This window comes from Photinus pyralis, unplaced genomic scaffold, assembly GCF_008802855.1.
Source record: "Photinus pyralis isolate 1611_PpyrPB1 unplaced genomic scaffold, Ppyr1.3 Ppyr1.4_unclustered_Scaffold2593, whole genome shotgun sequence".
NCBI classification, from domain to species: domain Eukaryota; kingdom Metazoa; phylum Arthropoda; class Insecta; order Coleoptera; family Lampyridae; genus Photinus; species Photinus pyralis.
Genome location: NW_022171228.1, coordinates 173,450 through 184,843, shown reverse-complemented (window position 1 = coordinate 184,843; position 11,394 = coordinate 173,450). Strand labels below are relative to the sequence as shown.

General features: G+C 35.4%; 1 protein-coding gene across 8 annotated transcripts in view; it reads left to right on the top strand.

Annotated features, from left to right (window-relative positions):
• The first annotated feature begins 343 nt into the window (after window positions 1-343).
• LOC116181853 (diuretic hormone receptor-like) overlaps window positions 344-11,394 on the top strand; it is a 60,417-nt gene continuing 49,366 nt past the window's right edge. For 2 of the 8 annotated variants that reach the window (XM_031502288.1, XM_031502289.1), the window contains exon 1: window positions 345-503. The gene's annotated coding sequence lies outside the window, so the exon portion shown is untranslated. Of the gene's footprint in view, window positions 504-11,394 lie in introns of all 8 variants that reach the window. The other 6 variants (XM_031502291.1, XM_031502287.1, XM_031502285.1 and 3 more) reach the window with 5 other exon arrangements.

Here is an 11,394-nt window from a genome sequence, read left to right as displayed (position 1 = left end):
TTCAGCGCTGGCGCCTCTGATTAGAGATATCCGAAACGACTACATTAAAAAGGGTTACTTTTATTTTATAAATGCGGAAACAGTTTTACTGATGAAGATAACTACAAAATCGGTTTTAGGGTAGTTCCAATTTTTAACTTTTGAGTGTAAAAACACAATTATGACTAACTTATAGTTTATTGTAGAGTGTTTACGATTTAATTTTAAGATAGCGTCCGTTACACATGAAATATTTTCTAATGTAGCGGCGATAAGGACCAAGTTTGTACATAACTGTTAAGAGATAAGGGGTTAGTTTGAATATTATTCAAGTAGGAGAGTTATTTAGTTGAGTGCATGCAATACAAGCGGGAATACGGCTCGCTCTCATAAAATTGGGATCTCCGTATAAAATTTTGCGAGGTAGAAATGCCCTTAGAAGGAGACAAAAGTGACGAAGAAGATTTTTCTCCCTCAAATGTCGAGGGTTGTTGGCCAACAACACCAATAATGGTAGACAAACTGTAAGTATTGTTTTGTACACATGTTTGAGATTATTATTAACCCCAAGTGAGGTCGGGGTATATGTTTCTTTTTCAACAAGACGGTGTTAGAACGAAAGGTATACATAATTAAGGGTAGCAAAAATCACAAATAAAGTCAGGTTCCTGACCGGAGAGTAGCAAACGTATAAGTATCCAATATTAAAGAGAAATCCCAATCTTTTCCATACATGAGCAACCAAGGGGGTACAACAATTTAGCATTATTTGACACTAATGGTTATTCAATAGCACATGCTAGTCCTCCTTTATAAGTGATGATTCTGCTGAACGTACTCAATTTCACTTGTTGTTCGTAATAACAACGCCCGCAGTATTTAGCAGCAGAAGTCGAGAAGCGATTGCAATGTTGACTTACTCAGGAGCAGTAGAGCATCTAAAAACGGCGGACGTTTCGCGGCATTTTCGAATCTGGGTAGCAGTCGGTGTTAAAACTGGCGGTTTTTTTTATACCCAAAGGGGAACGGAAATTGAATACAAAGAAAAGACGAGAACGTATAAAATACATTACGCACACAACCATGCGATGTCAGGGAAACCTTCTTCGGGACAAAAACCCTGAAATAATCCAAATAAGTACACGAACTAAAGGCAAAAGAAAATCCGATGTTCGATTTAAAAATTAGTTAAATAGAAGTCACTATTCGCAGGCTAATATTTAATGCATTCGCAACCCTTTGTGAAATGAAACTTTTTACTTATACGAACTCTTGTTAAACGAACCACTCACGTCTCTTACTGCTGCGACTGGTAAAAGTGGACCTCCATTATGTTTTTTTCTTTGAAAATAAGGAATAAGATTAGAAATAAGTCGCTTACTTTTTCTTGGTAAACCCGATGACATTTTTGGGTTATTTTATACAACTTTTGGCGCAAGAACATCGCAGTGAAACTTACTCCCAGGCGACACGGTTTTTTAATGCTTGTTCCGTTTTCCATTGCCACGTTCACTGTGTACGGTTTTTTTTTGGTTTGTCGAACGGTAAATTTCCTTTGTAAACAACACGTATTGATTTAAGGGAGTTATGCCGTTACACAATATGTTTATAGTGCTTTTCTCCACAGATACTCACTCACGAAAATTTAATTTTATCTCTCTTGTCGGTAGAATTATTATATTTTCGCCTTCGGTTTTGTTTGTGCAGTTTCTCAGATCAATGGGGATTTGCGAAGCCTGGGGGTATTTTCGTCCCGGTGGAATAGTTGGAAGGTCTCAACACTTCCTAGGTCAGTCAGAGAGACTTTTTACAATAAACGGATTTATTTAGCAAAATAGGCATATGTTGAAGGTCTATTCGGACACTTACTCATTTTCCAAGATATAATATACTTATCTTGAAAACGATCTCGCATACCGCTCTTCTTTATCTTTATTAACACTTCGTTTCTTAAATTATGTTGAATTTCGGATTACTGAGTCAACTAAAATAATCTTTTAGGTAAATAAATCATTTTCAGTCTTTCTCGTCATCCAGCAACAACTATGACATCTGAAAACAAGTTCATATTGTAACCTACTTTATATTCAAGTGCGAAAGCTTGCAATAGTCTAAGTTAATTTTACAGAATAGTACCGTAATAGTATACTATTATGGTTATGGAAGGTATATTTACTTAGATATGTCTACTGCGTTAACTTTGTTAAAGACATCCGTATCGCATAGTCCTAAAGAAACTTGAACTTTCAGTTTGTTTACTCGGCGAGAAAGTGAGTGTAAGGTAACAATGGAATTCTAGCACAGGAAAAATTTAATAAAATGTAAAGGCCTCCTATTGAACCTCCCGGATCTGGGGGTTTCCATTAGCATTTCCAAAAATAAGCGATTGCTATCTTTAGGATCCGGACATAATTAATGGCAGTGTTTACACTATTAACCGATCTCCTTTACTACGGAAAAACGACAATTTTCAATTTTGCCGCATATAATATTGATCCTGTATACCATCACCGTTTGTTGTCAACATTAACGACCTTTGGATTTCGGTCAGGGAATAAATACGCGCAACTTAATTTAATCCCCGATTTGCTTCGAGGTTTATGCCCGCCATTAACGGGGACCGTAAATAGATCGGGATGGCGGCGGTGTTTAACTTAATTATAATCCCCAAGAGATTTCGCACAACGGAGGAACTGGGAATATTTGTTTATTTTTTAGTACGTTGGGGTGTGGGGCGCCCGACCGTCACGATGGAGTCGTGCTGAACTGATTCCACCGCAAATGGGGTGTACAATTGATCAAGGTTTACACATTATTAATATTTCAACCATAACTAATAAATTCCCGTCCATCTCATTTATAAAGTGACTCCCTTTCTCTTTTTTTTTGAAATTTTTGGTAAAGTTAGAAGTTCGAATATTTGATTATGACTGCGAATTCGGCATGAGGTTATTTCAGCATCGTGGAAACTGCAACGTACCATATCTGCTCGTATTTCGGAATGATTTATTGCCCTGGTTCTTCTTTGATTCGTAGGGCGCGGAAACTAAGCAAACGAATTAAAGATGGCCGTCTGTGTTAATAAGAAGCCATTTGCTAGGCGTTCTTTAATTAATAAGAGAGAGGGGGGATTAGAGGATTCGTGGTTAAGCACGCAGCGAGACCAGTCCGTGTGTAGCAATGAGGGTACACCCAAGAAAAACTTACACAAAGTAAATGCGGTAGGTGATTATCTTATAAATCAAATCCGGTACGCTGTCGCAAGTTTGATAATATTTATTGAGGTCTATTACAGTCTATTTATACTAACCACTTTAATTACGCTAATGTCCAGGAAACGCCGCTGCGTCAACTTCGTTAAAAATGTGCGTAGTATTGGTTTATTACCTGTGCATTTTAGTAATAAAGTAATTAGTCTGCATTTTCCTTGTTATTCTTTTAAAGATTATACTTCAGTCCAAATTACGCTACATGCAAGGTGTCTGACTGCTATTTCCGATATTTAGACCGAAATTACGTTAACAACACGTATTTTTACACTACAAGATGGCTCGCTCTAATTTTCGGCATTGTTTCAACCTAGCGAATTAACGTCATGCGTGAGAGATATATACGTCTATTCAGATAGGGAAGATTCTTGCTTACCTCATTTTAAAAAAAATTAATGTTTTCCATTAAATTTTCATTTTGCAGTTTAAATATCTTTGAGGAAAGTAGTGGTCGAGTACGCATATTTCTGCGGAGCTTCAATCAGCAGAGCTCAAGCTCCCAAACGGAACCTTCGCATTTACGTCTTAGTGATATTTTATAGCTGTGTAAGCATAAATATAAATTAGAATGTCGTGTTTATGAATATTACATGGGATTGAATCTTAAACTCGGCTCTGCAGGCTGTTATTCGGAAATGTTAAACAAACAACATGAATAATTATACCGGGTATGGTAAAATACCTCCGGGAATATGGTATTACACAAAGTTTTCGTATAGAAAATGTTTGTGTATGTCTTCATTCTTTGTTTGCGTATACGTCTTTCGCAGAGACTTATAGTTTAATATTAATTCCCTTCTATTAGGATACAAATGGCAAATAATTATTTTCAGTAACTGTAGTTTAATACTTCCTGACATTACTACCCTTTTTTTTAACATTGGAAATGTTTATGGTTTCGTTTGGGTATAAAAGTGAGTGAGCTTTAAAATTAAATAAGTATTTGTAGAATAATAATTGCAATTTAATATAAAAGAAAAATAAATAAACACACAAATTATAGAAATTAACGGACGAGCGGACGGATTCGAGCGCCACCAAGCGTGCGGCATCGCTCTAAATTTCGGTACTTACAAAACGTAGCTGCGAATATGGAAAAGGTAAACGATCCTATTTCATAGTGCGTTTCCTATTTATCTAAACGGCCATTTCGGGTAGGGACAACTGGAATTCCCATCTCGTACGCTTATATCTTCGATTCGTTCAAGCAAATTAAAACTGTTTTTAATTAATTACGTCTTTCCCCGACGTTGGAAAAAACTTGAAATTTGACACCAGTCCCAAATTTTTCGTGATTATTAAACGACACCAATTTGAATATATGTATAGGTCTATGAAAGATCGCTACTTATGTGCAATGAATTTATTTAAGCGCCTGTCATGTAGATGGGTCTGAATTTATTAATTTAAAATAGGAGCTTTTAATAGGGAAATTTAAGAGTAGGTTTGATTTCTTCCATATTATAAAAAATTGGGGGTAGATAAGAGGAAAACGTGGCCACGAACTATGAGACTCCAAAATTAATCCAAACAAAAATAAGGAGAAAATTGTAAGCAAGAGAAAAGCTTAACCAAACGGCTCACTATACTGTAGCAACTGCTTGCCTTTTCCACTCGACTTCTCTCAAACTTTTACTGGTTTTTTAAAATTAAGTAAGTTTAAAACGAGAATGAAATTTGTTTTTAGAGGGTAGTTTCGGGGTTACTTATAGATCATTTAAACAAAATCAATTAAACAAACACAAATATTTGGCGCACCACAAAAGTTACAACCCCCAAAGTCGAGGATTGAATACAGTAGAAAATTAAGTAAGTTTAAAACGAGAATGAAATTTATTTTTAGAGGGTAGTTTTAGGGTTGCTCATAGATCATTTAAACATAATCGATTAAACAAACAAATATATTTGGCGCACCACAAAAGTTGCAACCCCCAAAGTCGAGGATTGCCAAGTATGTATATGTGAATACAGTAGAAAATTAAATAAGTTTAAAACGAGAATGAAATTTGTTTTTTGAGGGTAGTTTCGGGGTTGCTTATAGATCATTTAAACATAATCGACCAAAGAAACAAAAATTTTTGGCGCACCCCAAAAGTTACAACCCCCGCCGTTGAGGATTGCCAAGTATGTATATGTGAATACAGTAGAAAATTAAGTAAGTTTAAAACGAGAATGAAATTTGTTTTTTGAGGGTAGTTTTAGGGTTGCTCATAGATCATTTAAACATAATCGATTAAACGAACAAATATATTTGGCGCACCACAAAAGTTACAACCCCCAAAGTCGAGGATTGCCAAGTATGTATATGTGAATACAGTAGAAAATTAAGTAAGTTTAAAACGAGAATGAAATTTGTTTTTAGAGGGTAGTTTCGGGGTTGCTTATAGATCATTTAAACATAATCGATCAAAGAAACAAAAATTTTTGGCGCACCCTAAAAGTTACAACCACCGCCGTCGAGGATTGTCAAGTATGTATATGTGAATACAGTAAAAAATTAAGTAAGTTTAAAACGACAATGAAATTAATCTTTAGAGGGTAGTTTTGGGGTTGCTTATAGAATATTTAAACATAATCGATCAAACAAACACAAATATTTGGCGCACCATAAAAGTTACAACCCCCAAAGTCGAGGATTGTCAAGTATGTATATGTGAATACAGTAGAAAATTAAGTAAGTTTAAAACGAGAATGAAATTTATTTTTAGAGGGTAGTTTTAGGGTTGCTGATAGATCATTTAAACATAATCGAACAGAGAAACAAAAATTTTTGGCGCACCCCAAAAGTCACAACCCCCGCCGTCGGGGTTTGCCAAGTATGTATATGTGAATACCGTAGAAAATTAAGTAAGTTTAAAACGAGAATGAAATTTGTTGTTAGAGGGTAGTTTTAGGGTTGCTCATAGATCATTTAAACATAATCGATTAAACAAACAAATATATTTGGCGCACCAGAAATATTACAACCCCCAAAGTCGAGGATTGCCAAGTATGAATATGTGAATACACTAGAAAATTAAGTAAGTTTAAAACGAGAACGAAAATTGTAACCTTAACCAAAGGGCTCACTGTAGCAACTGCTTGCCTTTTCCACTCGACTTCTTTCGAACTTTTACTGCTTCTCTTGACGATGTAATAACCCCAATCTGTTATTCTTCTTCACGAAATATCGTTTTTTGTATACATCAGGCTGACTGCCCGTAGACAAATTCGCGTAAATAAATGTACACGGTGTTAACCGGTCCGAAACCAGCAGCAGCCGCGAAAGCAGTAGCAGTCGTTTTTAGGTTGTCTCCAGTATTTAAGAAAACACCACTTCAATATGGATTTCGCTCCCACTTCTCCAAATCAAACACGCAAAATCTGCATCTTGAAGTTTCAAGTAAAAATTGAAAGGAGCAGTTTTTTTATTCGGCATTGCTAACAGATACTAAAAAATTATTTCATATAGAGATAGCCGTTGGTCAGTTACTTTGCTAAAGAATTATTGAGTTCACTTAGGAAGTCATGAAGAGAGGTTCATCAAACAAGGCTGATATATACGGTGTTCTAGCATTAAAGTTGAATTCTCAAAGCAAAATTTCGATTTGCTCCGAAACCAAAAGTGCACAAACCTTGTCCTTTACCCATCCCCCAATACCTCCTGTGGCGAAAAGGGGAGTTGAAAGACGATATTCCCCGGCTTAGTAGCTCGTAAAATAAATAATGAAGCAAATTTTTGTTTTGTGATGCGTTGGCGTATAGAATTTTCTTTTGTAATTAAAATAACTGTTAATGACCACGTTCATTTCAAGGGTTACGTCGAAGAGTTCTTGGGAAATAGAAACTAAACGTAGGTAACAGAATCTTCTAAAAAATCAGATCGAGTACCAATATTAACTTTCGACATGAATGTTACCTTTTTTTATCTTAACGCGGAGGTGTTGGTAATTCCTGAACGTTTGGGGAGCTTTTCATGCGACTGTTGCTCGAATTTTACGGGTTTCAATCACAACTGGCCATTTGCTCTCGGCTACACTAAAGCAACCGTCAAACAGATTCTAAAAAAGCTTCCCTGCAAAATGAAAGAGATCCTTGTGTAAAAGATTTGTCCATTTAAAATCATTGTATTAAGCAAAGCCTAATTTGAAACATCCGTGCTTTGGGAAGCTTCGAGAATCCGAATCATTACGTTCTCCCACGTGGGTCCGCAGTGCAAACCTTAATTAGCCCCGTTTCAATTTGGCACATTTGGTAATCCCTTCGCGTTGCTTTAATAAACAGCCGAACAAAAGTGCTTACCTACTTTTAATATCGAATGCAGTTTGTAATAGCTCATTCATGCCGAGCAGAACAAAGGCTTTATATGCATAGCACAATCTATACAGAGCTTTGTAATGGCGCCAATTGTGTTCAGTCGCAAAATCGATTCGATGCGTTTCTCCTTTACATTTGTTAATCAGTATAACTTGACCTACAACCATTTTCCTTAAGTAGTAATCGGATTGCTGGCCGGAGGCACTCACAGAAACGTCTAGCGAACTGTTTAATAGATTAAGTACACAGTGGCGTCTATTTTCCTATATATAGTCTCGTCTCGTTCCGAAAAGGCGATATATCTAGTTATTTTGCATCTAAGAATTTACATTCGCTTGCAAATTTCGGCCGCCGATTGGGATTACGAAGATTTCCTACTTTCTATGAGAGCAGATGAAATTTGTATGCAAATTGTGAAGGTAGTTTGCGTTACGGTATTGAAATTGTGTGCATCGGATGAACTTTTTATCTTGTTATGACGACGACGTCGGAACGAGAGACCCAGAAAGTCCTCTTTCATATTTTTGTTGCGAGACTATAATACCCTCGTCACCAAAGGGTGACTGCATTAGCTTATGCAATGCTATTACGAAAGTTCTTTTCTTTGCCAGATTGTACTGAGTTTTCCGCTCTTTTAGATAGAAACTGCCTGAATATACATTTTAAGACAATAAAGCGCCATGTAAAGAGTAAACAATCACTAGGTTAATTGAAAGTATATTACGAAATTTAGTTGCTGCTTTTCCCCTAATTCTTTATTTAGGTACTATGGGAGCAGAACTGACTGAATTAGATTTCTTTACAAAGGGCACAAAGAAATACTGTTGGATATTCCAAAAGTGAGACTTATTCCCAATTTAGCGCCTTCTATGCTATTACATTTTAGTTAAGAAACGGTGTTTTAATATTTTAAATTTTATTACTTAAATAGATACCTTATGGACAACGATTATAAACAAACAGTTGGTCACTCACATCCAGGAACTATGTAAACATTTTCATTATACACTTTATGGATGGAGCTGCCATTAGTTTATTATTTAATGTTTGCTCTACTAGTTATGAGGGAACTATTCGTATGATGTAATTATTAACTCAGAGGGAATGTTATTATTATTATCCCGCGCATAGGTAGATGGTTAATTACCCAGTACCATGGCTGTAACTTTTGATCTAGTAGCCCAATCTTGGAACTGTTTGAAATTATGGAATCCACAGGCCATATTCTATAAGAAAATGTTTTTTCCCGGTCGATCTGAGACAATTTTTTTTTCTTTGTGCCTCAAAAAAAGGCAGTGTGGAACCTTCCTTTTTTACCAAAAATCGACTGCACCAAAATTTCTCGGGAAAACACTTTTTCTTATTAATTTTGGTGCGTAGAATCCAAAACAATTCGTACTTTTTCGATCAGACTTCTCAATCAAAAGTTATAGACTAGAAACCAATTTCGAAAGAAAATTCAAAGGGCTGTAACTTTTGAACTAGTAGCCCAATCTTGCAACTGTTTGAAATTATGGATTCTACAGGCCACATTCTATAAGAAAATTTTTTTTCCGGGTCGATCTGAGACAATTTTTTTTTCGGGCCTCAAAAAAAGGCAGTGTATAACCTTCCTTTTTTACCAAAAATCGACTACACCAAAATTTCTCGGGAAAACACTTTTTCTTATTAATTTTGGTGCGTAGAATCCAAATCGAATCGTACTTTTTCGATTAGACTTCTCAATCAAAAGTTATGGACTAAAAACCAATTTCGAAAGAAAATTCAAAGGGCTGTAAGGGCTGTAACTTTGATCTAGTAGCCCAATCTTGGAACTGTTTGAAATTATGGAATCTACAGGCCTTATTCTATAAGAAAATGTTTTTTTCCGGTCGATCTGAGAATTTTTTTTTGAACCCCAACCTTTCCTTTTTAACCAAAAATCGACTACACCAAAATTTCTCAGGAAAACAGTTTTTCTTATTAATTTTGGTGCGTAGAATCCAAATCGAATCGTACTTTTTCGATTAGACTTCTCAATCAAAAGTTATGGACTAAAAACCAATTTCGAAAGAAAATTCAAAGGGCTGTAACTTTTGATCTAGTAGCCCAATCTTGGAACTGTTTGAAATTATGGAATCTACAGGCCTTATTCTATAAGAAAATGTTTTTTTCCGGTCGATCTGAGACAATTTTTTTTGGGGCCTCAAAAAAAGGCATTTTTTACCAAAAATCGACTACACCAAAATTTCTCGGGAAAACACTTTTTCTTATTAATTTTGGTGCGTAGAATCCAAATCGAATCGTACTTTTTCGATTAGACTTCTCAATCAAAAGTTATGGACTAAAAACCAATTTCGAAAGAAAATTCAAAGGGCTGTGACTTCTGAACTAGTAGCCCAATCTTGGAACTGTTTGAAATTATGGATTCTACAGGCCGCATTCTATAATAAAATTTTTTTCCGGGTCGATCTGAGACAATTTTTTTTTCGCCCAGTACCCAACAACATGAATTCACAATCCTGCAGTTTACATCATTCCCGTAACCTTTTCAAAATCTGAGTTGCGTTTATGCAGCCCAGATTACCCAGTTTCCCTTATACTGTAATATTATTTTTCAATTGTTCAAGAACGAAGTAATTACATTATAGTACTCACCATTTTAAGTCAAAGTAATTAATAGAACCTTCCAAAATTGAATTTTAGGACAACTAAATAGACTATGATTAGTGATTCGGAACTACTTAGTTCTTCTATTATACATATTGCGCATGCTGAACAAGTCTGATGATAAATTTATTGCAGTTTCTCATAGTTACCTACACTTACTTCGGAATGATTGAATAATTAACCTAATATACCAACAGATTAGCTTTTGAATATAAACTTTAGGCAGTTTGTATTCAAAACGTTTACTTTAAGCCTTATGGACTAACCAATATCAAGAAGTTTAATAATACTATTCAAAAGCGTTAGCAAAAGTCTGCTTTTTGTATGCGCTGTCGAAATTATTCACTGCTTGTATTGAAAACCCCTAAAAGGTTTTACTAATTAATTTTAAATCTCACATATTTTTCTCCTGTAGGGTCTGAATTGTATATTAATAAACAAGTAAAGTCTTTAAATCAGACGTAACCAAGCGCAGCGAAGTGTTTTTAAACTTTGCAAGTGCTTTAAACACCAATTATACACGTGATTCTTATAGTATTTTGTATTATATCGGTATATTTTATACGTTTGTACGTTATACTCGAATACATGTCTGGATTGTTCATTCGTAATTCTACGATTGTCATGGAAATGTCACTTGACGTTTGCTTATAAAATCACCGTCTTTGTAAATTAAATTACTTCGGTTGAAAAAGACCGTCCGTTTTATGGCGTGTTGCAAAAGCAGAGGTAAAGTTGGTAAAAACACGTCTCCATGTATGCATTTTTCGCCGAATAAACAAACGCGTCCCACTCTTACCAGGATCCTACGTTCTACCATTGTATTTATAAACGAAAACCATTATTTATAAACGAATAGTATGGCAACGTCAATGGTAAGTTTGGCGAACGTTTTATGGATGCAAAGCATCAGTACTTTTGGATGCAACCGTCAGAGGCGTAATAGCCATAGCAAGGAAACAAACTTCATCAGTTGCTGTTAGTAGAGGAATGGTTTTAGAGATTTCTTTACGTTCATGTTAATAAGTGGTTTATACAACCGCTGTTTGTCTGTTTCAGTAGGTAACTACATTGTATTGTGTATTCAAAACGTTATCATTTGACATTGGATATCACACTGCATGGTAATCAATTTACCATATTATGTACAGATACACTATGAACAGCAGTAATGATTTAATGTAGAGCAATCTCCTAATAA